At 36.0% G+C, this 27,950-nt stretch overlaps 1 long non-coding RNA gene across 1 annotated transcript in view; it reads right to left on the bottom strand.

Moving 5' to 3' along the window:
- LOC146760760 (uncharacterized) overlaps nucleotides 1-26,784 on the bottom strand; it is a 119,623-nt gene extending 92,839 nt beyond the window's left edge. The window contains exon 1 of the long non-coding RNA XR_014946689.1: nucleotides 26,647-26,784. This is a non-coding gene — a long non-coding RNA (uncharacterized LOC146760760). The remainder of the gene's footprint in view (nucleotides 1-26,646) is intronic.
- Between the last annotated feature and the right edge of the window lie 1,166 nt (nucleotides 26,785-27,950).

Raw genomic sequence — 27,950 nt, forward strand, 5'->3', positions numbered from 1 at the left:
TGGATGATATACCAGCCAAGATGTTTTATTCTTGGAAAGGAACCTCTAAAATTAATATTTATCCAAACTGTTGGATAGAGATTCGCTTATCTGTTTTTCTATATATACTAATGAAATGTCAATTAGAGTTGCATAGGATTTTGGAAAGCATGACACTTGAGATCTTTGAAGATATAATAAATAAAAACATTGTATTCAGTCATGCACCTTGACTAAATAAAACTATTCTACAAAAGAATAAAGTGATTATCCTAGCCTAGACCAACTGCATGTTGTAAGGACAGTTCTGAAGGTGTAGGCAGCTGTGCACTCCCAAATTGCTGCAAAATTGAAGAGGCTACTTTCATACTTCCATATGGTTACTTTCCCACATCAGATCTGCTCACATATGAGCTAATTTACATTATTCAAAATGAACCAATGTTCATGTCCTTCTATAGAAAATCACCGCTCAATATACCTCCATGTGAAAGAGCAGAGTTAGAAAAATCACTTAGTCTGGGGGAAATTCATACTGAACATCCAAGATAAATAGTTATCAATTCTTATTTGCCTTTAGTTTTATTTTAAGTAAACTGAGAGAGTCAGATGTAGAACAAAGTTTAAACGTTTTTATCTTCTTTTTTTTCTTCTCATTTCTTTTTGGTTATGTGTTACAGGCATTTCTTATGTCTTGGCCATTATTTCCCTGCAACAGAATTTAATATTTTTCTCGTCTCTTCTAGGTTTCAGTTTGAATCTGAAAAGTACACTAGAGAAACCAGGCATGAGAATCCTCAGCAACATAGAAACAATAATTCTGTCACCATAGTAACCTTCCTTCCACAAAAATTGTACAAGGAAATAAACTAATATTCTATAATATCAGTAAAGTGTATCTTATTGTGTTTTATATTTGAATCTCTTATACTCAGTAGCAAGTGTTTACACTTACAATGTGCTGCACTGGTCTAATTTTCATTAGTTTTTTGGGTAGGGGTCTCAGATTGATCAAAGTACATTAAGCACTATTTTTAATACAAATTTTGTATTTTAGAGCACTGGGTAAATCATAATATCACATTCATCACAATGTATTATCATAGCCTTCCAATTATTGTATTGTAAAAAGTATTCACATTACTGTTTAATTCCTTAGCATCATCAAATATTATTAGAGACTACTTCTACATCCTATTCAGTCAATCTCTCTATTTTTCCTGATTCTGTTTCTTTAGGAGCTACCCTTTGTCCTTAGGCATTGCAGAGTTAGATTTAATCCTAATTTGAAACCTGATCCTATAAAAACATGCATATTCTTAATATTGATTTACAAAGTAGGACTGAACATCCTTGCAGCATGTGCCATAAATTAACAGAAGACAGTATTTCTTAAGAAAAAAAGAAAAAAAAAGGCAGTATGTTCAGTGTGCACAGAAATCTTCAAATAAATTGGATATTTAAAGGAATACAACTTGTTCCATTAAAGAGGGCATTTGAAAAGGACAGTACAGACTGGCAAAACAGCACAGTTTAAATAGTATGAAGAAAGATAGCAAAGCTTAATATATATTCAAAGTCTCCAAGTAGTTACTTCCTGACTGCACAGTCAGACAGAACTAGCTAAAATTTTTTAATTCAGCCAGAAACTGAAACACAGAACAGTTTTCATTCAAATCAAATAGAAGATGCTGACTACACAACCATAGCAGGGAAGTACTAGGTGTTCGACCTATAGCAAAAGAGCAATAGATGCTATCACATGCAAAATATTTGGCACTTCAGACAGAGTATTAGACCATAAGTTTCATTATCAGTTTATATTTGAAAGGAGGATAAAGAACCTATAAGCATATGGTACTTAAAATAATTTAAAAGTAAGATTAGAATAATCAAGGACAGAACACAGGTGCTGTGTATAGTTTTCTTTCACAGCTGTGTCCAGGAAGGGGAGGTTTCAGTGGCTGATTAATTTGCAGTACTTTTTTTTTTTTTTTTTTAATATGTACATTATTATAAATATTGTAAATTTCATGAATTTGGCACTTCATCTCTTTTCTTGTGCACCTACTAAGAAATCAAGCACTTCTACGGTCCATGTTGAAATAGAGACTATAGAATGATAGTTTGCTTTTCATCTACATGAATAGAGTCATAGAATCATGGAATCACCTGGGCTGAAAGGGACCACGATGACCATCTAGTTGCAACCCCCTTGCTATGTGCAGGGACACCAACCACCAGACCAGGCTACCCAGAGCCACATCCAGCCTGGCTTTGAATGCATCCAGGGGTGGGGCATCCACAACCTCCCTGAGCAAATAGAATGGCATTTAGATCCCATCTTTCAGTATGTAAAGAATGTCACTATTCCCTGATGAGTTGTTTGAACCACAGGATAAAAGCATGTTGCAAAGCTACAAAAATAATTATGTACTACCTCACACAGTGATCCTTACTGTACTGTTGAATACATCATTGGAGAAAAAAAGAGAAAGACAAATAATATAACAGCTAGATAGAGAATTTTTGGGTTGGTGGTTTTTTTTCTTTTCTGAAATACAAAATAAACTGTTCAAAATTTCATAAAGGAAATAATTACACCATAATAGCCAACAGGCTACTTTGAGATTCAAGTTCATATTCCTGCTTTGCCTGACACAGAGAAAAAAAAAAATTACTATTCCAAACATCTCTAGTCCTTGCCCCATCCTGACTCACAAATTGAAATACATTATTATTCTTCAGCAATTCTGCTTTATACACCTAAAATCCCCCATATTCTCTTCTGCTTTGCTGCATCCCAGGAACTACTTTCATTTTCACTCCATATCAAAATAAAGTCTGTTTGTCCAGCTAGCAGTTAATCAGATTTTAATACCTAATACTTGCCAGAATCTCCCAGCTAATATGTTACAAAACAGTGAGAAGAAAAAAAGTCAAGCATATAATAACCCTGTAGCAAAACATAAAGTTTCACTAAGCACCTTCTAACATTTTTGTGCATTTACATAAAAATTAAATTTTCCTATTTGTTTCCTGATAAATGAGGTCTTTGATGTACAGTATGTAAGTCCCTACTGTTATAATTCCAAGAGGATCTGATTAAAATAGTAACAGAAATGCTGTACATTCATGCCAGATGCAGAGAAACATTTCAATGTCATAAAACACATTTTTATGTAAGGTTCTACTATCTGCTCCTATAGTGTCAACAGTTGTCTGTTAATGAAAAATGACTGCAGTCAAAAGCAAGCTAAGGAAACTATTTCAGATTGACAGAACCTGCGTATTTTCCCACTTGTATTATTTACTCCTGTGATAAGCTATCCATTTAGCAAAGCTCAAGTCTTCTATTTTCTAAAGTACAGACTCTGAGCACCAGTCATTTTGCAATCCTTGTGTTTCCATCTTTTTTTTAAGGGAGGACAAGCTTTCCTCTCTTATTTCTGTTTGGCACTGCAGTTTGCAGCTTTTGGACACTGAAATGTATTACCTGTTGTTTTAAAGCCACAGGCTGTATCAAGGCATGCACACAGTAGTCTTCATAGCCTATTAAAATTTCAGAAATCCAGAGTATCTAGATGAAGCTTAACTCTTGGTCACCTTGGCATAGAATTATAGAATCATTCAGACTGGAAATGACCGCTAAGCTCACCTATTCCAACCATCAGCCTATCACTGTCACGCTCACTAAACTAAATTCAGCCCTGACACTCATCTCAGTTTCCATTATGTCTTGGCTGCCAATAAGAATCTAGCCCTTCTTACCACATGATGACCTGAACTGGTTAACTATACTGACGTTACCTTCAACCTCGATGGCCACAAGGCTGTCTGCTTGCTATGCCCCTGCAACCCATGGGAACTCCTTTTAGTGTAGGACATCACAGTGGCCACTGCAGTCAGATTGGCTGCTTATCAATCACTGCCCATTCATCTTCAACCTTCCCTGTGAAGCCTGTTTGGTATTATGAACAATTTGGTTTAATACAGAACAAAACGTCTTTATATTTTGCAGTAACATCTGTAGCTAGTTTCCTTTTCTGTGCCTTAAGCATTATAAATGGGGGGAAAAAAATAAATCACAAAACAATCTTAGTAAAAGAACTGTGGCATCAATGTAAGCATATGTTTGCAAATCTTGCAACAACTAAAGAGGTCCTAAAGCTGCATTACTGCATGGAACAATAACTGCTTGCAGCATCTTCACTTTTAGGCATTTGCAAAGCCTGAAGGAACATAGGAATGATCCTACGCAAATTTTAAAAATACCGTTTTGAACTGCTATGCTCCCCTACTCTGCAACAAATGAATTAAATCTTCAACACCTTCTTTGCTGGAGGAAGGACCATGCCGACAGTTAGTATGAAGAACGTGATTATAATTCTTCAATATTTCAAGCAGAAAAACAATCTATTCCCCAACTGATCTCAAAGAACTTTACTGATAACTTCCCTCTAGGCAGAAATTCTCCCATAAGACAGTTTTTTTACAAGCCTTTCATCTCTAGGCCATATCTCGTTGATAAGTATACTTCCCAAGTGACAAAAAAATTAAGTGCTGTTCGGAAAGCAAAAGAGATGGGGCTTATACCACTGTCTGAGGTTAGAGAGAAAGAAAAGGTCTTTTCTGGATTATATAAAACAAGACAGCATTTCTCTGGCTATTCCTTGCTTCCACAATTCTTCGTTGCATTTTCATTATCACTGCAATTATTATTTTCTTTGAAGTTGTTTTGAAAGCCCCTACTCAAAAGAACTAAAAGATTGTTATGTCATCTATTAAAGTTACTACTCATTAGAGATCTGGCCCCACTCACAGAAAGTTTTTAAACACATTCTAAGACACAGTTGATATTCCAGTCTTGTTCTTTGGCATTAAGTACACCCCCCATGTGAATACTGCAGTCCTCACAGACAAAATGGTTCAGGCATTATTTGCTTTGATAATTTGCAGTCATTGTCAGGAAGCTTTATAGTTACTGTCTTGTGACAAATCATAAAAGTATAATGAAATTCTTCAATACAGTGGGCCCCTGGAGGCAGCTTATAAAGCCCTGTATTGTTCAAGAAGGTTTTAACACTTTCTTCTAACATACAAGACAATTTCTGAATTCAAAAATTATTACAGCGCTACTAAAAATAATGGGGTGAAATCACACAGATGGAATCTTCTGCCAATAAAAGTCATTGAGACAAAACTTAGTAAGAGGCAAAGACAATAAGCTGTATATAAATGAGTGCAAAATCTCCATAATAGTAAATCCGGTATAGCTTCAGTAGGATTGAGAAGCTTCCTCACTTAGTGATGATTTTATCATTCTTTCCTGACAGGGAATTTCCTATAAGAACAGGAAAGCACATGAAGAACACTCTAAAAGGGAATTAGCACCTTTCTTCTCAGGATCTCTCACTTAAATCAGGGTTGCTCATGTGGATTTAGGCAGTGCTGCTACCATTACTACTTTGAGCAATTAAATATAGGTTGTAATGCAAAGACAAAGTAAATAGAAGCTTAAAGACCTTTTAAAGACTCTTTAAAAAGAAAGGTTGTATTTCATCTAAAGTGTGCTGTCCTTTTAGGGACAACTGCAGTGTTTCTTGGTCAGTAGTTACTGGTCAGGATCCCACTAAAAGGTATTTCACATGTTAATAAAACAAAGGAAGTGATGATTAAATATACATTAAGCACAGAATAACATTACAATTGGATCTTACTGACACAAAGTACTGGAAGTTCTTTTAAAATACCACTAAGGTGGTACACTGCTTGATAGTCTGGAGAGACCATTTTATTAAATAAGTTCTATTATTAAGGTCAGTGGCTCACATATAAGAAAAGCAGATACATTCCAAAAGGATCAAAGCTGCTGATGCCTTTTAATGACAGCATAATACTTAGAAGCTTCAACTGCATCCATGAAGAGAATCATTTATCAGTTGTCTCTTTTCTAACAGCCTATTTCTTTCATGTGAAAACCCTTGTCATTTGTGGTTTGGCTTTCAGGTGAAAAAGGTCTGCAGCGCGATAGGTACTAAAACGCTTTAATACAAAAGATGATTTAATTTCAAAGATAACATCATTTCAACTATCTTTGCCTTTTAGTATATAAAAACATGAACTTTAAAATATCATGATTTTATTTTAACACTGTTTCCCTTTTGCTTTGATTGCATGGTAATTTGCATAGGGAATATTTCCATTTTAACTGCCCTTATTTGAGAAATGTCAGTACCTGTGCCTTTGAGGCCCAAGAAAAACTTTCAGAATCTCAAGCTTTTTTTTTTTTTTTTTGCAGCTCCTTTCCTTTGAAGTAATACATGAGCACAGAAGAGGAGAAAGAAAAAAGCAAAATATGAGTAGATGCAACATCTTCTCTTGTGCAAATTCTCATGTATATCTATAGTGGTGAAGAGCCTTAAGCCTATTCATTTTCTTTCCAGATATGTTAAGCAGATACCAGCTAGTACTGTTGTTTGAGGCAGCTGGTTTAACAACTTCAGTGACTCTGTGGTAGCACTGTCTTGCCAAGCAGTGCAAATTCTTCTGAAGATGGAATAAGAGGAATGACAGACGAAAGAGAAGTTAAACATGAAAACTTAGTTGCATGTAATATTCTCTTTAAATGTTTTTATCCAGATCTGGATGAGATAATGATATAATCTGGGTGTCATTTATTGTCTTGATCTCATCAAATAATGAAAAGGTGTAATACAGCTGAATTCCTAAAAACATGGGAGACAGCATCTAAAACAGTAAAACTTCCTCTTTCCAGACTCCATTTACTCTGTTGTTGCTACATAAAAGCCCTCAGGAAGGAGGAGACAACAATCTTATCCACTAAAATAAAACAAAACACGCTTGGGAAATAGAGAAAAAAAACTCAGTATTTTCTTCCCTTCTCCATCAACACCAGGGCCAGGTGATACAGAAGTTACACTGAAAGTAATGTCCCCTATTCATTTCCACAGAAACTTCAACAGATACGAAGAGTACAGTAACACTGTTTGATAAATTCTCAGCTACAAAACACTATTTTTCAACACAGACACTGATATTAGCTATGTATTTTCACCAGTGATAAACAAGAGCCTGCATGCTGCATTCATAAAACTCAGCATCACAAGAGGTGTTCCACTATTTCACAGCTGCTATGACAGTGTTCTTTCTAAGACAATGTTGCCCACTCAGTCAGTCTCTTACTGGTGTGAACAGATGGGATTCAAAAGGTGCCAAATCCAAACTATATGGTGAGTGTGATAGGACAGTCCTGCCAATATTGCCTCTGTGTGTCACAGTCTTCAAACTACTGTGTGGCCTGGTGTTATCATGTGCATGGATGCCTGGAACATGGGTTGTCTTTGAAATCCCTATTGCCACCGCTGAAATGTACTACCCACCACCTCACTGTCCTTACATCCACTCTTCAGTTCTCTTCTGAACTTATCAAACTGATTGTGGATATAAAAACAAATAATACACTACATTAGTAGTATTATTACCAAGTTCGAAATACAGAAGTGCAACACTACTAAACTGGTATACAGCAAGATTAAAGGCAGCAGCTGTTTGTTTTTGGAGGGCAAAGAGCATTCTTCTTCCAAATAGTTCTGTCTCTTTTGTTGTCAACAGCGCGGATATACAGTGCCCTCTCAGTAATCTTTTAGTAGTTATTTGGCTATAGAAATATATTTAATTACATTTTAATAACCCGGAAAATGTATTTTCATCCTTAGATTATGTACTATCAGATACTAGTTGAATTCTTCTTGGCAAGCATAATGTGTAAATGAAAGCAGACACAAATATCTGATATTCAGAGGTCATTACTGCCTCTTCTTTTAGGACATCTAACAGATAATCTATTTGATAAACAAATGCTGATAAATCTCTACAGTATTATCAGAATTAAATCATCAGGCCTGAAAAAGGTATGAGCATGTGGGTTTTTCTAATTCTAGTTTGCATCTGGTATTTAGAAATGAATCAGAGTATACAGTAAGAACTGCTGAAAGAAGAAGAAATATACAACAGAGTCACAGTCCATGATTTACACACCCTATTCAGCACAGATATGGCAAAGGTCCCAGAACACTGTGTGAGTTTGTCAAGGCACAGGAAGAGCTAAGCATAATGAGGTGAAGAAGTGAAATTTTTTCTTCTATGAGCATTTAAATATTCTTGAAGGTCAGATTATAAGAACATACTTTTCAACTAATCTCAGTTTTCTCTTTAATTCACATCTCCTTTGAGAAACAGAAGTTTTAGTGATTATAATCTTATGTATAACGTATAGTTAGTTTAGAAAAAAAAATTATCATAAACAAGCTATAACACAAAGCCAAAGTGTTTCAGTAGAAGGAAAGACTGCCTCAAATGAATTAAAAGCCATCTGATTATGGCCAGGCTTTCAACTAATAATAATGGTGAGGTAAAACTGGTTTCATGGCATCACATATGAAAAACGATGCTCTCATTTTCAAAATTTATTCTATGCAACTGTAGATTTCTTATCCAAAAATTCATTAGTAAAATCTATGCATATCTAAAACTCATTAGTCCCCTTTGTTCTAATAACAGCACTTCCATAATTTAACCACACTTACCATGAGGATTTTAGGGAGAACAGATAAGAAAAGTTATCCCCTAGGCTGTGGAAAACAGATTTCCCGAGCTTAGAAGTGACATCTCATGCTGTGTGGCACACAGATAAACACAAGACATACAGCATTGGAAAAAAGAAGAAAAAAAAAAAAAAAGAAAAAGAAAAAAAAAAGAAAAAAAAAACCATATATTTTTGCTACAACTGAAGTAAATTTACAGTGCAATAAAAGAAAATACAGAGTCAGGGATGCTAAGTGTTACCAGACTCATAGTAATGCTATGTGATTATAGCTTCCCTTTGTTTTGTGTGTTTCAGTGATTTAAGGGCTGCAAGGCAGCATTTAGTTGGAAGAGAAAGGTTTGCCAAAAAATAAGAAAGGCAAAGAAACAAGAAACAAACAAACAAACAAACACCACCAGATGTTTTTAAAAGAAATCATTCTAAGAAACAGAATAATTTTAGCATTCTTAGTCTATGCAAAACATGCCTTGTGGCTACATGTAAATAATGTGACCAGAATACATATGTCCCTGGACCAGTATTTTCAGAAGACTTACCTCCATTCTGTGAATGTAACATAGTACACTCTTCTACGCCCAGTCAAGTCTGGACCAAGGAATTTTTAAGACTGGGGGGTAGTGAACTATATTATAAGCAAATCCACACAGGTAGCAGAAGCCTCTGCAGCCAGGGCTGGGGTCTTAAGAGATTTTGTTTCTATTTTCTTCTCCCTGGCACTGCAACTTTAAAGGGTTTAATATGCAAGATAATACAAATCTGGTATTCCTGTTAGTGTTGTCAAAACTGATTTTTTAAAGATATTGAAGGCCAAATTATAATTGAAACAAAGCTTCCACTTTGTCTCTCAAGAAACAACATTGAGAGCTTTCAGAAAAACAGTTTCCTGCATAATTTCATATGAGGCACTTCAGACAGGAAAACGAAGAAAATCAAATACCAGCTACTAGTAAGAAATCCGCATGAATTTTGCTATGGTAAAAGAACAAAAACCTACTAGCTTTATTCATTTCACTAGCTTAGGAAATAAATGTTAAAAACAGTATCTTTGAAGAAAACACTGCAGGAGAATTTGTGATTGCAGTTACATTCTACAAACAGCAGCCTGCAAAAGCAGTGACTTAAACAAAATCTCTGATAATGGTGATCATTACAAAACTGAAACTCTATTATTGTTTCTTCCAGTAGGGTAATTTTGGCTGGCTAAAATAAGTAGCTACAGTAATGCCAGTGTATCACATTTACAACAAGTACTCAGGATCAAAGGCCCATGACCTGTAAACCCAACCTGTAATTCACTCACCCTGTAACAAGCACATTGCTTTGAGGCCGATTACTCTTTCCTTCCTGCCTCACACAAAGATGCAGTGTCTATCCTGCTCCTGTGTCCTAGTGTAGTTCAGCATTCATATGTGCATTTAAACTTACCAGCCTCCTGTTGTTAATATTCACTGCCCTGCTTCCTGAATTTTTCCTCCACCCTACAGCTTCATATCCTTTCTGGAAGATACCTTACCAATCCCAACAATGAACCATGGTGGTTCACTCAGAGAGAGGGAGTACAGGCAAAGACCTCTCAGGAAAGGGTTCTTTCCCAGAACCACCCTCCATCTACATGGTTTGACATCTAATCACCAGAGGCTGCACCTATGAGCAGGATCATAAAACTGTCCATCTGGTTCAGAAATGCCTCTGGACTGGACATGGCTTACGAGAGGGTCACAGAATCAGAAGGAACCTCAAGAGATCCTCTACCCTGACCCACCTGCTCAAGGAAAGCTGCTCTCCAAAGCCTCACTTGGACAACATGTTTGTTTTGACTACCTCAGAGTAAAAACTACCTCAGAGTAAAAAAGTTGTTTCTTCTGCTCAAAGGAAATCTCCTTCACTTCATTTTTTCTCCCCTTTGCTTCTTGTGTTTTTTTGTTGTTGTTTTTTTGTTAGTTTTTCTTGTTGTTTGGGTTTTTTTGCTGCACAGCACTGAGGATATTCTGGCTCTGTTTTCATTGTTATCTCTCATCAGATATTTATATAAATTGACGATTTCCTCAGAGCCTTCTTTTCTCTAGATTGAACAACCCCAGCTCTCTCCTAACACTTCAGCCTCCCCTCAAATGTCAGATGCTCCAATCCTTTATTCATCAGGTTGGAAATCAGCAACATGGAAGAAGCTGACCAATTTCTGAACTCAGAGTAAACAGAGAAGCAGAAGCAAGGATTCCTACCACCTACAGCACAGTGCAACAGCTTTGTTTTGCTTCTAGTGTCTTTAAAATTCAAGGAGGAAATAGTGTCAGCTTTGAAATCAGCAAACACAGAGAACAACCAAAAGATTAGTTGATTTTTAATTACTCCTAACATGATTGAGTCAACCTGAGAAGTTAAAAAACTTCAGAGTTAGCAGAGCTAACTCCTATCCCAAACTAATAATAAGGTAGCAGCAGTCATAAAGAGTTGGAAATCAGCAGTATAAAAACAAAGACAAATTAAGAATCAGCGCAGAGAGAATCTTAATGTTTGATGTCAGTGAAAGCAATTGAAGGAAGGTTTGATGTAATAACTCTCTAGCTAGAGTAGGGGGGACTCCACCACATCTGTCAAGCCTCAGAACAGACATCACAACATTTAGAACACAAATATTTTGAATAAAGATTTTAGAGTGGATGACTTGAAACTTGTTATGCCTCTCTACTCCAGAGAGAAAAGCCTAAGGTGTAAGAACATAGGGCCCAAAAAAAAGACATTCAAATCTCAAACAATATATTTACATGACAAGTAGTCATCTTTCTTACCTGCTATTATAGTGAGTGAGAAAAACAAGATGTGGATAGGATTTGAGGAAGACATTAAAATGTTCTGGTTTAGTTATTGTGTTTATGGCTACACATCTACAGTAGGCTTCTGACAAACAGTCAGTACTTGTTTTCAGTTTAATTTGGATTAAAGTCAGCATGTCTGGAGTAGGGCAGTAAATTTTGTAAGTCTTCAGTGTAAGACTGCAACTAAACTTTAAAAGTATTTCACAGGCGGTGGAATTCTTACCCAACAGTCTTTACATAACCATCATTTTTCTAAGAGTTTTGTCTGTTTAAGGACTTTGGGGTTGATATGTACCAATTCAGAATTTCTTGGCAATTTCTGTTGAAATTTATACATTCACAAAAATGGATGTAAAATATGACTGTTGGTTGTAATAGCACACAGCAGACACTTTGCAAAGTATAAATTACAATAACAGGTATAAGGCACCATGAAATCAGAATAACAGCTTTCTACATTAGTTTTGCAGAGGTATAAATTACAAACACAAACTGCTATTGAATTGAACCAAGTAGATCCTTAGAACAAGCTTTGTTCTATTCACATCTGTGGCAGCTTTTCAGAACCGTTTTTGCTCTGAGATAAGCACCTTGAACTAGTTCCACATGTGAATAGGAATGGCCTATTTATACTACATAAAAAGAAAAAAAAAACAAAAAAAACAGAAGATAAATAGCCTATCTAACATTAAGTTCCTTGAAAAGTGGTGTAAGAAGAGAACAGAAACGTGAGATTTTGCAGTACTGAGTGGATGTATTTGCAATCATACAATATTTTTAATGTTGTACAGAAAGTTAGTAAAACCTTCAGAAAATATAGACTGTTACCTCTGTAGCTTCAAAACTCCACTTACTATGTTCTGATCATTTACAGTTTCTCCTGTACATGAAACATGGAAGTACCTAGCTAAATGAGTTGCTAAATAAAGCAAGAAATCAAAAATCCTATTTAAACAGAAAACGAAATTTCAAGGAAATTGCTAAGAGACAGCTCATGAGCCCAGTATGTGACTTCTCTGGCCACACATTATAACCTGCACTGATGCTTTACAAAAGCCTCTTCAGGAGGATGTTTTGAGTGTTGCTAAGCAACATCACTACCCAGCAGCAGGGATGCAGTAGGAAGCACTGCCTGGCTTCATAATCTTATATCATCTATCTATAAATGATTTTCTGAAAAAAAAAAATAAAATAGAACAGAATATTTCAATATGATTTTTTTTTATTTTTCTTTTTCCTGATGTTTTGCTGGGTCTGTTGTCATTTTGCTTTAGAAGAAATTATCAGATAGTTTTTGCATGCTCTGTCTTCCAGACAACCTCTCCTACAATTTGCTTTTAAAATCATCTTGTGTTGATATTTTCTTCATAATTAATTTTAGTACCTCTCCTTGAAATTATGTATTTTACAGTGAATTCTCTATTCAGGTGAATGCTTCCTCATTGTGTTTTGGGACACAATATAAGAAATGCTGAATAGTAAGTAAATAATTTTAAATGAAAGTAATTCTTTTCCCTAATACAACATTATGTAACATTAAACTGATACCAGACAAAAATTCTGAGAACTATAAATCACATCAGCATGTGAAGAATCTTTCAGTCCCAAGTAATAAAAGAAAAATTCTTGTCAAACTCCATGATCTATTGCATACTAGTTATTTTCATGAGCATGAAAGTAAGCTTGTTTTGCCTAAATACATAGCTTAAAAGTTCTACCTGCTAAAATAATTTGTGTAAGGAAAGCCAGTTTTGCAGCTTGGGGCCTTTTTGCTAGATTGGTGTAGAAAGAGAACAGAAGAAGCTGAACTTCAGAGTCTCAGACCCAGGAACTCCTGTGTGCAAATAGGTACCCATACCTTGTGTAACATACAATGTGGATGTAGACAGTTCTGTACAATGCAGGCTTATTATACCTGGCACTCTAACAAACACTGTTCTCAGAGTAGACCTCTGGTGCCTTCTGAATACAAGGAACCTACAGTGAGGGCAAGATATCACCAGTGAGTGCAAGCTGTAACTTCTTGTACCACACACATATTTGATCTGCAGGTGAGCAGCTGCTGTCAGATGGTATACTTGGTGTCAGGAACATTGGCCTGAACAGAGGATGTGGCTTGCATCCATATCCAGAGACTGCGTTTCTCTTATAAGTTCAATAGCTTCCTGCTTTGACAGCAAGAAGCCTCTTGCCTGTGTTTTTGCCTGGAGACCATTTGGGTCTCAAAGAATTGCTGCAATTTTCATGAAGACTGATCAGAGAGAAAATATAAATGTGTGAATATATACATACACACAGAAACATCATTAGCAATCTCTCAGTTCTTTCCTGTGGACCACATTTTGTAATTAATTTTAGATATGCTCAGCCAACGATCCATAAATATGATAGTGTATAACAAAACCAGAACTACTACATTTTTTAAATGAGGATGAAGAAGACTGTTGCAATATACATTTGTATTGTGAGTGACAGCAACCTAGAAGGCTTATACTTGCAGCTCTTCAATGACTTCAAAGGCAGATGCTCTATAGGTATGCTTGTATTACTTTTCATGACCAAGTCAAAAATGCAGCCATCTCTCCTCCTAACACATAAACACACTGCAAGCCGCATCTTATCTCTTTGTTTGTCTTTCTCTTATCTACTTCTTGGCAAGAGCAAATTCAGGTGGGTCAAGAATCTCAATGCTTTGTGCTCATCTTTGCCTCAGCCCACTAGAACCACCAGGCTTCAGAAAGAGATAGAGCAGGGTCTGCCCCCACCTCTGTCCGAGATTCAGGATCTGCCAACTGCAGCAGCTCTGAGACCCCAGATTGTTTGTTGCTCCCAGATGAAATTAGCACTACCAAAAATACTGCCACTGTTCTGCAGCTCTGAGATATAAAAATGTCCCTTTCCTCCCTAGTATCAATGTCCTGGAAAATAGCATTAGATCACTTCTCTCTTTGAACACAAAGCTGCTGTTCTGTTTCTCACAGGGACTCCGTAAGCTGTCTCTTCCCTAGCACTCATCAGTTTTCCTCATTCTTTGACCTCTGTGGTGTACCAAGCTTGCCAGCTTGACATTCTAGCCTTGCAAAAGAGGTAGTGTTATTCGTGTATTACATGCTTGATAGTATTGTTATTTGCAAACTTTGTGTCTTAAATGACATGTTTTTGTCAGGCAGCTGAAGAGGCCAGACATGCTACAAATTCCATTCAATTGTGCTGCCATTGAACTGCACAGTGAGGTAACGACAGGAAAGTTTCTGTTAACCTGAACTCACTCCTTACACCAGACTGCAAAACCCATGCAAACCCGTGTACCCTTTAATTCTTAACTTGGATGAGATTGTTTCAAAAGACTGTACTTGCAATGAATGCCAGAGATTTTTCAGGAATATTTTTTTTGCTTATACGCTTTAGAGCAAAAAGGGTTTTCTGCGCATTCTCTTTGCCTTTACTGAAGAGGAATATAAGGCTAAAATTTTGGCATAAAAGAATATGACCACTGACATAGACAGATACTGTAAACTTTGCCACAGCAAACACAAATCAAGTAACCAACTGGACAGTGCAGTGCTGCTTTAAAGGAGTTAACAATCATTTAAATTTAGAAGTATCACAAATGAAGTGATCAAAGATCAGGTCCTTGATAGCAATTACACATTGTACATGTGCTTAAGAGCACTTACAACTTGAATAAGATGTGACATTATAAGGAATCATAACTGAACTATTCATAGCAGAAGTGGAAAATGGTAAATCAAGGTACAGTAACTAGTGTTCGATCTGTGCAACCATATCATGTGAGGTTTAAAGTCTGATATGTAAAAATATTCCAGAAGAATAAATAGAGAACATAAATTTAGCCAACTGAAAAAAAACATACACAATAATACATTACTTCTATGTATCTACAGAGCACATTGCAATTTGTACTGAATAGCCAGCAAAGGAGGCAAAATGGACAGAACACTGGATATTCTCTACCAGATGTAAAACAACTGAGCCACATTTCGTATTCTTAAGTGTGGGTGAAAGCAGTACACTGATAACATTTTTGTGAGATCAGAAGAATGATCCCATACTACTCTTTTAGCAGCTTGCCATTTACTACTCTGAGTCTGAGTCTCAATCCTGAGAAGTCAGATTGCCATTGTTGTCAGCTAATGTGCAACTACAACCTTTGATTTATGCAGAGAGGAGTTCAGGCTTGAGAAATTCTATACCCTGCATACCAGCACTCAGAGCCTGAGCAGAGATTGTTTTGCGACATTGGGCATGCAATGTTAACGGATGCATTAGTTCCATGTTCCCAGATGCTATGGCAACACAGAGCTGACATTAAAGAAACACTTGGCTGAGAAAAAGGGTTTGTCCACAGAATTACAATCTGACTTGAAATAACAGTCAGTCAGTATAAATTTTGTCAGCCATCACTGTTAGTGAAAGATCACATACCACCAGTATGCCAAATATTGCATTATCATATGTGCTGAATACTACCAAGTTTCTCAGAGGCAGACAAAATATCTTTTTCCCAGTGTTAAACCCAGGAGAGTTGATTTTCTCTTGGTAAAGGGACACTCCTTTAGAAAGCACCAGTAATGAACCAGTTTTCCAAGGGGGAAGAATCTTGTGCAATGTCCATTTTGGAAAGGCTCTGTTCCATGTAACAATTAATGCACATCTGCTCCTCCTCCCTTGCTGCATTCCCTCTCCCCCTCTCCCCTATTACATATCTGGCAGTGTGCTTGGGCTATGAACTTGCAACTGGGAAGCATGTCATCTCTGAAAGCAGACTCGCACAGTGATCCCCGGGTGCCCTCATAACAGGCACGACTGGGAAGAATCTGCATTTTCTGCAGACATCAGCTATAAATATGGCAGCAGAAATGCTATTACACAACTTGTAAAGGCTCCCACCTGTCTCCCAGCCTCTTATGCATACAGCCACACATCAGGCAGGTGTCATAGCTCAGGTCCAAACAGTGTCTAGATACATCCTCAGAGTTGAAATTTGTATTTGAATTAGGTTTTACATGGAAATGTTGTTATTTCAGGCTTCCTGAAGCTGCACCACGACTTCACACTCCTTAATTCTTGTGGAAATTTTCATCTTGACAAAGTACTGCTGGATATAACAGAGTTTTGGAGAGACAGGTGGAACAAAGCCTGACAGCTAGATACAGCATAACCCCACCAATTCCCTAAGATTCCACCTATAAAACTGGTTATAAGCCATACTCCAACCTACTATCACAAACCATATTCAAACAACCAATAAACGTGCCCTTGAGCTGAAGAAAAGCTTCCAACTCTGCCTGCATTTTCCTCACAGTCTTCTCACTTGGTTTTCCATGCTGCGTGTGCAGTGTGAAATGCTGTCTCAAATTAAATGGAAAAACTCTGTTCTCCAAATTAAATGTGGCCCCATCAGGATGAGAAATAAGTACAGGCCATTTCATCATGACCAGGAGCAAGCACCTGTCCCACAGACTGAACTGTCAGAAGTCATTGTCCCTGGAGGTTTTCAAGAACCATGTATATCTGGCACTGAGAGACATGATTAGTGTGTATGGCAGGAATGAGTTGATGGTTGGACTAGAAGATCTTAGAGGACTTTTCCAACCTGAGTGATTCTATGATATGAAAGTCACTACTTGCTGGGCAAACAGCTTGTTAACAACACACAGTAAAGACTATGAGATTATTTCATTTCAGTTTCTCTAGCCCACGCTCACCCTGGTTATGAAAGGTTCATTTCCTTAGGGAAGGGTTTTCTTTGAGATGAGAGGCACACTATTTTTGTCTTTGCAGGTTTGTAAATTGGCTCGTGTAGCATCAATCAATTGCAGAAAATTTAGCAGCAAATTCAAAATCACTAATGGGAGGCTGCAGCTGATTCTTAAGCCAAGAATCATGAATAATGTAACAGCTATTGTTAATTGCACAGGTACCAGATTATTTAAACAGGTTATGCAGATATTTAAAATGCATGACAGGACAGTATAACACACTGAATAACAAAACTCTCTCTAATGCAAATGTGTTAAGTAGCACTGCAGATTACAGATGCATCAAAATGTTTGAGGTTTATTATATCCATTCTAGGTTAAGAATATATGAAGGTTGCTTGGAAAGTAATGTATCCTATCTTATCGTGTTGGCTAATGACCTCAGAGTCAGATGCTGGTGGTGTGGCAGTAGAGACTGAAAACTTTGCACCAATAGTATGGTATACAGTTGCTGTGTGACAGATGGTATTCACATTGTATGTAATGAAGCAGACCACTACGTCATGATAATCTGCTTTCCAAAACTTTGCTATTTCTGGTTAATGTGGAAAAGCAGCTGAATGCAGGCCACTTCACATTAACTTAAGCTTTTTGTAAATATCGCCAGTTACCAAAGTTCTGTTTTTTGTTGTTGTTTTTTTTTTTAAACCAAAGTTGTGAGGTATATTTAAATACATAATAATTATGTCATATATCTTTATGATGAGCTTCTAGTCTATTGTCATTCTTTTTCCCAACAGAAAGATTTAGATTTATCTTCTTGTGGTGAAAATGATTTCTGATTATTGAAAATTTATTTTTTGAATTTACTTTTCCCCCTCAACTTAAATAGCCCAATACCCTGCCAATATCATTTTAGCAAGACTTTGAACATTCACTAAAAAGCAAAGGGTGTACTTAATGGAATTGCAGTGCTTGTCAAAGTACATTTCTCTGAAATCTGAGAGCACCCTTTCCTTGTAGAACACAGGGCCACTTCCTTGGCTAGGGTAAATAATATATTTCTCCATAAGCTTAATGGTTACTATAATCTATAGTGGCTGAGAATTTAGTCTTCAAAGCGTTGGTATATTTCCAAACAGCTAGAGTTTTCCATGAGTTTCTCACGGTAATTCATGATTTTTTCCACTGACATTCACCTAGTTTCTTTAGTCAAGATGCTTTTCACAATTGAAAGGAAAGGATTGTCACTGGTGACTCATACTAGCACAGAAAATTGAGCCAGAAATGTCGCATAGAAGTGGTACTGGAAGACAGGCTACCATCAAAGCAACAAGTAATATATTTCTGCTTTCATGTACAATCTTTACCTTTATATTAGTCAATATTTGCTTGGCACAACAGCATACCAAGAAGCATATCATCTTTAATCTAACAATTATTTCCTCTCAAAGAAGGAAATTTTGTAGTATATATAAAAAAAGGGGGGGGGGGGGGGGGGGAAGGAAATTGTGCAGCATCAAAAAACAAGATAGAAACAAGAAACAAGATAGAAACAAAAAAGCTTTTCATAGCAAAGCAAATACAATGAATGTTTTCAGGGCAAGCTCATGCACTCTGACTGTTACATGAACACTGCAATAAAAGGTATAGAATTATGACTGCAGGAGCAGTCATCTTTTCTCCTTTGACTACCAAGATCCTAATGTTGTTGGCCACCTTCAGGCAAGAAGGAAGCACTGAAAGGTCAATACTGCAAAAGTTATTAATCTGGGAAGATAGATGTTTTCAGTGTTAAACAACCTTATTTATCAGGTACTCTGCCAGCACAATTTCTCTCATTATTTTAATTAGGGAGAGATAAATAGTTAGCACATACAAGTTCAGCAATAACCTGAACAAGTTCAGCTTAAACCAGCCTGTATATTTATGTAAGAGTGCAACAACGCTGTAAGTCTGCCAGAAAAGATGTAATCAGACAACAGGCTCCAGAAACCTCCCTGCATAATTTTGAAAATGAAATATTTAATACAGTTTTGTGATGCCATAGAAAAAAGAGGTTGGATATTATCTACATTGGTTTCCTTATTTTAAAGATGAAGAGGCCCAATACAGTCATAGTGTTGGCATACTTTAACAATAAATATGGTTTCAAGTTAAATTGAAAAATAACCTGAATAACATGGGTTGTGCTTACAATAGCAAACTCAGTCTATTCCTCTTACATTTTACTTTCTATCTTATTTATAAGCAGCACTAGAGACAGGATTTCATGCATGATGCTGAGTCACATATGCAATGGGAATCTACACAGACCTGAATTATCTCTAGACCCGAAGTACTGCATAATAACTCACAGTTTCAGAAAATTTCAGGAGACATAGGGTGATGGGAGTGAGTGGGGAGTTGAGCATGGACATGAAGAAAAGCCCTTTATTAAGCCCATACTAACATTAAGATGGTGGCTGGAAAACTGAGACTTGTTATAAAGTACCTGGAATTTACTAAACTGTGATCTAAGATGTCTGGTTCATCGGCAATGTCATGTTTAATTGCATTACTCTTCTTGAAGACTGAGAGTTTAGCTGACTTTAATTTATGGGAGAAGTGCCAAGAGAAATTATAAATCTACATAAACAGTGTCAAGACCACATTATTATTCTTAGAGAAAATCATAATATCAAGATATGTTCAATCAACCATAGCTCCAGAAGGACTCCTTGCAGCTCCCTTGCTAAGACTGTATATCTTTTCACACCCACTGTTGTATTTATAACAATTATTCTAGGACTTGATAAGGTCATTTTTCCCTGTCAACATTATATAAACTTAACAAAAGTATTTTAGAGTAACGTGAGTATGTGCAAGTTAAAGTCTTTCTGTTTCTAGCTTTAGGTGTGCTATGAATGAAAAGCATAGAAAGAAGAAAGAAGATAAAAAGCAAATACCAAAGGCACAATTACAGTTCTGCTTTTTTCTACCCAAGACATCTATTAACTGCACTTCAAGAACTTAGATGAATCAAACAGAACCATCATCCATTACAGTGTCAGGAAAATCAGACATTTCAAATGGAAGTTTCATGGAAACGTGTCATCATTTATTTTGGATAAGCCTTGAAACCAAAATATAATTTAACACAAATGTGTGTACCCAGATTATATATCAAAATCTAATCAGAATACATTCAAAGACATAATCTAAAGATGAACATATCTGAAAATCTAGTGATTTCTGTGAAGATCTTAAGATCTTCTATTTTAAGATGTTTAGAACCATCAATTATCTTCAAAAATGTTGTAATTTGTTTATCAAACATGCCTACAGATACAGCCTACTAAAATATAAAAATACCCTCACATTTAAAATATCATTTCACTGATACAACAATAGTTGTATATTCTCAGGTAGCATTAGCATGCTAATGAATCCTGTCCTCTCGTGTTCGTGAATCACTAATGCATTCCTAATATCTGGTAAACCAGAACCTTAGGGTGCAAAGTTCCATTAGCATGCTAATGCATTTTGTCCCTGCATGCTTTAGAATTAGAGAGCATAGGTTATTAGCCAAAGCAAGGTCATTTTTCATTTTGTTAAAACCATTAACATTGAGAAAAGAGATAGAGACACTGTCTGCCAGACAACATTTCTTATCAACTAGCAAAGTATAACAAAACACTGCCTGTAAAGCAGCACAGAGAAAAGGCTAACAACCCTAGCATCTAACTAACTGGTTTTAGAAGCTCCATTAATTATTTGTGTTCAGCATCTGCATCCAGAAATCTGGCAGCTGACTCTATGCTATGTGACTCAAAATGTAATCTCACACAAACATCAATAAATAAATAAATAATAAATTAATCTTACTAATTTACCTCAATACAAAGATTTTTAAAAGGAGAAGTAGAGACATTAAGTTGAAAATGTAGGACATCAGGGAACATTAATCCAACGAGAACATATGTTTTGAATATAATAACATAGCTCTCTAAAATGGATAAAGAACTCTTAAAGAACTCTTTGTTTCCACCTGTGAAACTGGATTACTCCCTGAAATCAGTGAAGTTATACTGGTTTAAATATAGGATTCTGTAGATTGATACTGAGCAACTGAATGAGAGGTATTTGCTCAGATCCTGTATTTATGGGGTAGGGTGGCAGGGTCAATAGCCTAATCCATACAAAAAAGTGGGAAATCAAAGGAAGAGTGAAAGAAAAAATCTGTACTGTCTTACACATTCAGCTTAACATCTCTGTGAATGTAAATATGGCAGCTGTAGCACCCTTCAGCAGCTTCTATATTAATTAAGGGTCATGACTAGTCTTGATTATTGCTGAAAAGCTGTTCAGTTTTAACAGTGCATACAGCAAAGATGTCTATGCTTCTGGGGCCAATGTGGGCCTATTCCTTCTTGATGAGAGAAAGCATCCTTTAGTAGACATCCTGTAAGCACAGAGAGACTTCATAGGCATGAGGCAGAGGGAAAAAAAAAACAAAAAACAGTCCCAGGTGCTGGATGTACACAAAGTAGCAAGGCCTTTACCAAACCTCATTTATGCTATGAATCCACTCAAAAGCCAGCTGCAATCCTATTTTCAAGAATGTAAGGAGTCAGTCCATGGAAATGTTATAAATATTAAGAGAAAGTTATTATAATCTTCTCATGTGACACATCTCTACCCTTATCTTTAACAGAAAACAAGCGAGGAATATTTTGCTTGATTAAGGTGAACTAGTACTGAGCAAAAAGCAGAAGACACTTTCTGCCTAACCTACCCAGATGCAAAATTCCTTTTCTTCCCTGTTTGTGACCTTGTGTACAGTTTCTCAAGAGCATTAGAGTACTTCAATAATGTCTATATTTTTACCATTCATTTTCTCTTGGCTCTGAAGCTAAAATCCAGAAATATCAGCTAAAAATATATTTTGCAGGCATTTACAGAATTTCTACTTTTTACAGAACTGTTTGGTTACATGAGTCATCGGATAAAAGTAATACAGATTATCTGCCTATGTTCACATACATCGTTCAGTAAATGGCCAATCATCAAAAAAAGAAAGCACAAACTAGATAAAACGAACAAACCAGTGATATTTGTATGAGGCTTGTGGATAATTTATAAACAGTAAAGGTGACATTGAAATCAATTATTCATTGGAAATTCATTTGCTTGATGTTGCTGCGGTAAAATTTCTTCCCAGCTCTAGAATCAAACCAGTACACATTCATTCCTTGTTTGCATTCTAATTACTTTCTGAGCCCAGCCTAGCAATGCAATACATCATTATATCATTTACCTCAGTGTCCCACAGCACAGATATAAAAGACAGGCTGACATCTCAAGATCTCCACAATTATAAGATCTCAGTGTATTGAGAATAAATGAGAAAAGTACACAAAAATGTACAGGAAATAGGAGGAAAGAAATGACTTGGTCCTTCTCAGAATCTTAAAATTCTGAGCCCTGAGATAACGTGGGAGTCTTGAGAGTGAGAGACATATTTTCTGTGGTTAAAGAGTAAAGTATAAAGATAAGTATTTTAAGGATTTCAAACAACCGAAGGTAAAATAAAAAATGTCCCAAATATCACAATAACGTATATTTAACCAAATGTTTGACCCTTAATGGCTCAAATCTAGAAATGCCAAGAGCACTTAAAGAGCTGCCCCAGGGCTCTGAGATGACACTTGAGCCCTGTCTCAGCTTACTGCCATATTTCCTTTCCACCCACACTACAGCACTGTACTTTCCAATAGCTTCAAGAGAGGAGAAGTCAGACATGCATGTTTTGCTGCATCAGGTACCTGTATATACTACCTGTAAATTCCGTATAAATCCTACATAAAAATAAGGACCCTTACCAGTGAAATGATACTAGTCTTCTAAATTACGACTGGTTTTCTATACTTATTTATTTCTATGGTTAAGTTTCTGGAATAAGTCTAGAATATATTTCACCATTTCATTTTTCTGTTACTAGGTATTTTAATTCTTTTCACTAACCATTGATTGATTTGTTATTTCCTATTTTCAAAGATCTAATTTTATTAGCCTAATTAGGGGTGGATTTTTTCCCTCAGAATATAAATTTCAAATAAATTATTTTGCTCATTGATTCATTATTCTATTAATTTCCATTCAATTTTTTTACACATCTTCAGGAAGGATTAGCAAACATATGCTACACGCATACAGGGGTGGTAGAAGAACATTTTTACTCCAATTTAGTATACTGAAATATTAATGCAAACACAGCAGGAATGCTAGCAAGACATTTTCAGCAGGGTAATCAGTTGTTTCCTGAATAACTAAGGAGTGATTTCACAAACTAGATAGAGGAGGTTTCAATACCCAAAATCTTGGGAAATGGACTGGAAGTCTTCTTACATCAATAATCCATTCATTTACCTTTTTAACTCTAACTTCTGGGATGCAGTTTTGTTCAAACTTCTAACACTATCATTTTGTTTCTAGTAAAAGTCATAATCTTTGCATTTTTGAGGACTACTTCTAAAGCATGTTAAATTGCTGCAAGCATGATTTCCACCTTATTCCTTTGGTATTCTTTTTCAGTATTGATTATATGATCATAAGATACTGTGAGAGTTTAAACTTAAGAATTTACTACCATTACTTTCAGTAACATCAGTAAAGCAGTCATTTTCAATACAAAACACGAAGAACTAGGACTTTTTATCGTTTCAGTGGTTTCATCCACACTCTCTGGAAAACCAGCTCACAAAAGGATGGCTAAAGAAGGCAGTCCAGAAACAAAATGCCCTCTCATCTTTCAATTAGGAACTGAAATAATAGTGAATATTAGTTGGGTTGTATATGCCCTATTCAAGGGATACAAGCTGGACCAGCTTTATAGGCAAAGATCACCTCTAGTAGACCAATACAACTTCTTAATGAAGGCTAATGCTGTCATCTTTTTCATTTAAATTAAAGGAAGAAAATAATAGACTATACAACATTTCACTACCTTTATTTTTTCCTAATGAAGATAGAATTTGACAACACTGTAATTTACGTACTGTAAAATAATGCATCTGTATATTCATGCTGAGCCTTTGATGAGGATCCCAGGTTCCTCTGTTTTTCTGATGTATGTTAACATATGATTAAAAAACATTTAATTTGAAGGAAGGAAATTAATTTGAGTGCCAGTGGCCATGATTCATACCAAAACAATTCAGTTTATGGTAGAATAAGTCTTGAGGATGATTTTATTTTTCCTACAAAGATAAACATTAGTCAACTAGTATCTTCCAAATAGTATCTTCTGAAAATATGATTCTGAATTGTCCCCTCTGCCTAATAACACATCCCTTCCCCACCCCAAAGTTAAATTATTAGATTCAGAGTTTGATAGTGAGATTACAGACACAGTTTCACTGTCCTCTGCCAAAGGCTTCCTCATATCTTTCCTGCTCTAATTTTCCCTGTCCAGGCTGGAATGCATTCCTATTTCAAGTAATGCAGTCCAATTGTAAGGTTGCACTCTATTCATATTAATATTAATATATTAATAGATTATTAATATATAGAATATATTATTATCAGATAATACTTTCTTATTTAAAAAAGAAGTTTAAACGATAAGTTAGTGCACACAATTCTGATGACATTTTAGTCAATTAGACATCCCCCTGTTAAGCTTGAACAGGCAAATGAACTTCGAGTGAAGACTTCGAGTGAAAAAATATAGGACTTCTGTGATTTTCAGAGACAAAATGGCAGCCTGCCTGAAGGAAAATTTAAGACTCTTTTTTTAGCCCCAGAAACAAAAGCATACTAGTAAATATGATCTCCTGGGGTAGTTTTCACCTTTGTGGTGGCTTTGCTCCAGAGTTAATCACAGTTGGAAGCACACCAGCTCTTTGCTTCTATTGCCTCTCAGAGGGAAGGAAAGTGAGCCTTCCCTGTTAGAAATTTCAAGTATTTGCTAATTAGTATTTCAGAGAAGATATTAAGAAAGATGCAATCACATCTGATTTTCTTTTTACCTGAGAAACATCTTGTTTGTAACAGCAAGAATTGTCCTCTCCTCTTTAATTCATGAAAGAGCTTAAGCAGCATTTGCCATCTGGACCCAAAATTAGATCTCTATGGAAATGCCATATTATAATCTTAAATCATTGTTTCTGTACCATACTTTTTGCCTCTGGTAATATTACAAAGATCATTAGAGAAGGTACAAAGATAACTTAAAAGTTTCTAAAGGGCAATAGCTATATGAACCAAACACAAGAAAAATATGAACAGGGAAGTCTTTTGCATGATGTTATAAAGTTTTTAAGGATGGAATTTCACTGATGGCATTTTCAACAACCATAAAAATTCAGCTAGAGGAGTTCCAATGTACCTTTTAAGTCATAAACTCATGACTGCTTATTGTTTTTCCCTCTTTGATTATAAGTTTGAACATGTAATGGAGCTGTCATTTAAGTATACTTTAAGATAATGCCACTGGTCTCATTGTCTCACTAAGCTTTAATTCAGTTTACCAACTCTCCATCCAGAATGCCTTCTCTCAGAGTAACTTGGCTGAAGCCATTGTTTCACTTTAGAGTCCACAGTCTGCCCTTGCTTACATGAATATCTCAACTAGGATTAAAGGCATACTAAGTGCTTATATAAAAGGACCCCATGTCCGTATCATCAACAATACATAAAATGAACATGGCTGTGTATAAAACCATGTGTAATCGAGCATGAAAATAATCCAGCCTTTATTCTAAACCCAGATGTTTTATGCCATATACATGTTGTATTTACAGATGGATTACCGTAAATACTCTTGTTACATGCCTCTAGCTGTTTTCTGTGTTAGGAAATAGAAACATTAATTTGATTATTTTTAAAATTAGTAATGTAGAGAAGAGAAAAATAGACACTTCATAAACATTTCTTCATTCCTCTTACACCCAATCAAACAAAGACTGTGCTAAGAATAGCTTTTTCCCCTTCTCTCACACTGCCAGCTTTACTGACTAGTGAGCGGAAGTAGCAGAACCTAAGGTCACCCCCAGGCACAAAATATATAACGAAAAGAACTAGACTAATAAGAGAATTGAAGAGACAGGGTTGCTCAGTTTAGTGAGTAATGTTACCCATCTCACTGTTACAGCAGAGTAAAAGCTAACCCTTACAATCAGAAATGAGATTTTTACAGTCTAGGATGGTTAAGACAAATCTAAAATGCCTCCCAGTATCAAGTGCTTCAAGAAAGACTTGGAATTCAATGAATTTAGTAACAAGTACAGAGATGTTCTTTAGAGTTCAAAAACACCAGACAATATTTACTGAAAGAAAAGAAGAAAATGTCTGAAATACATACAAAAGAAAAAAAATCAGAGAATCTGCCACAGGAAAAACACAGTGGTCAAGTGCCAAAACCATTTTTCTGTCATACTGCATACAAATAAGGAAAACTTAGAAGTCTTCTTAGGTAGTATTTGAAAAGAGATTGGACCTGGGTAGACAGAAATACCTTGTTTATGTTGCAGCTCATAGAAGATGATCTAGGAAGAATTAGGAAACAGATGTGCTTTGTCCTTGCAGCGCCGTTATGAATACATCTGTGAGCAATTGGTTGCCTGGTGTTGAAGTAGTTGGACAAATTTGTTTGGGTTCCAACAAATGAATATAAGATCATATAAAACATTTACTTTAATGTTCTGTGTCATAACACAGTGTCTGAACCTATAAAATCCATTATAATTCTTTATCTGGAGTCCTTATCCTCTAACAAATCCCACCTAGTCTCCCACTCAGACATTCTCAATCTGAGCTCATAATCTGATATTTTTCCTCATGTTCTTATCGCCTACTTCCAAGATTCATATCCACAATTCACCACTGTCCTCTTCAGTTCACCCTGAAAATGCAGTCAGCTGCATATTCTTATACCAATGTTTTCACAGTTCAAAGAGAAGCTGTGCTGCTTTCCAGCTCCACATAACATACAAGAGTTTGCACAGGATCCAGAGTTTGTACTTACCTAGAAAACAGTTTTCTAGTAGTCTCACTTCTGAATTACCTGGTGCTCCCCAGCATTTTAAACAGTACCTTTTCACCAAATTTTCATTGACATGCAACACAGATGGATGTATTTCCATTTTAACAGCCTAAAATGTTGTGTAATTATGCATTCAGGTTACATCAAAAACAGCTACTTCCTATTTTTTATAATAACCTACATATTAAAACACTTTTGAACACTGCAGTGTCTTGTCCTTTTACTGCAGGAACTGTGCAACTGACAAGATGGGAGAAGTTCATTTCATATTTAACTTTGACCTATCTTTAATGTGATTCCAACTATGAAGAAAAAAATGAGGAGAAAATAAGTTTTGCCTAAGCAAAGCAGAATTCGGCTTTTTTTCCCTCTGCTATCAAAAGAACTGCTATGGAGCTACTTTCAGCCCCTCAGTTCTCAGCAAGGCCCTTGTTCCATGGTCTTAAAATACAAGGCATTTTGAACTGCTTTGAGATATAAACATTGAAGTATTACTGTGCTGCACTTAAGTAAAGTGTTTTTCAGAATATAGTTTCTTCCACTAGAAGAAAATATTCTTATTTAGGGATTAAGTGGAATTTCACTGAACTTGTAGGTAAGAGAGACTCTTTTCAGTTATCAAAGATATCTTTATATGTTTATACCTCATTCTTTGATGTTAGACTATTTGAATACAAGGTTAAATAAACAATCTCATATAAGAGAACACCAGGTATGAAATCTGGCTGGAGCAACTCCCAGTAGTCACATACTATATATATTATGGGTTATATTCA

This window comes from Coturnix japonica, chromosome 5, assembly GCF_054131305.1.
Source record: "Coturnix japonica strain WE chromosome 5, WE-NBRP24, whole genome shotgun sequence".
NCBI lineage: Eukaryota > Metazoa > Chordata > Aves > Galliformes > Phasianidae > Coturnix > Coturnix japonica.